Source organism: Microcebus murinus, chromosome 1, assembly GCF_040939455.1.
Source record: "Microcebus murinus isolate Inina chromosome 1, M.murinus_Inina_mat1.0, whole genome shotgun sequence".
Classification (NCBI taxonomy): domain Eukaryota; kingdom Metazoa; phylum Chordata; class Mammalia; order Primates; family Cheirogaleidae; genus Microcebus; species Microcebus murinus.
Genome location: NC_134104.1, coordinates 3,828,400 through 3,828,807, shown reverse-complemented (window position 1 = coordinate 3,828,807; position 408 = coordinate 3,828,400).

Sequence of the window (408 nt, the reverse complement as noted above, 5' to 3'; positions counted from 1 at the left end):
AGATCAAACGAAAACAAGTGGGGAATCCAGGTGGAAGGGACACCAGAGCTCCAGGTGCTATTCTTGGAACTTTTCTGTAATTTGGAATGATTTCAAAACACAAAGTTAACAGAATGTAAGAATCATAAACACTTAAAAAGAAATAAAAGCTTTGGTGCTGGGAGCTCCATCCATCAAGACGAGCTAATCTCCCCGCTGGGTCAGACACTGGAGGGGCTGGGCTGAGGACACGCAGCCTGTGCCCCATGCCATGGGGTAACGTGACACCTAGGTGCCCTTCCAGAAAGGGATTCTCCAAGCCACCCACCCCTGCTTCACACCTCTAGTTTTCAGAAATCGGAGCATTTGAGCTCATTTATAAGAAAAAGTAGTCTCACTGACTTTGAAAAAGTAGACAAGTACTTTGCT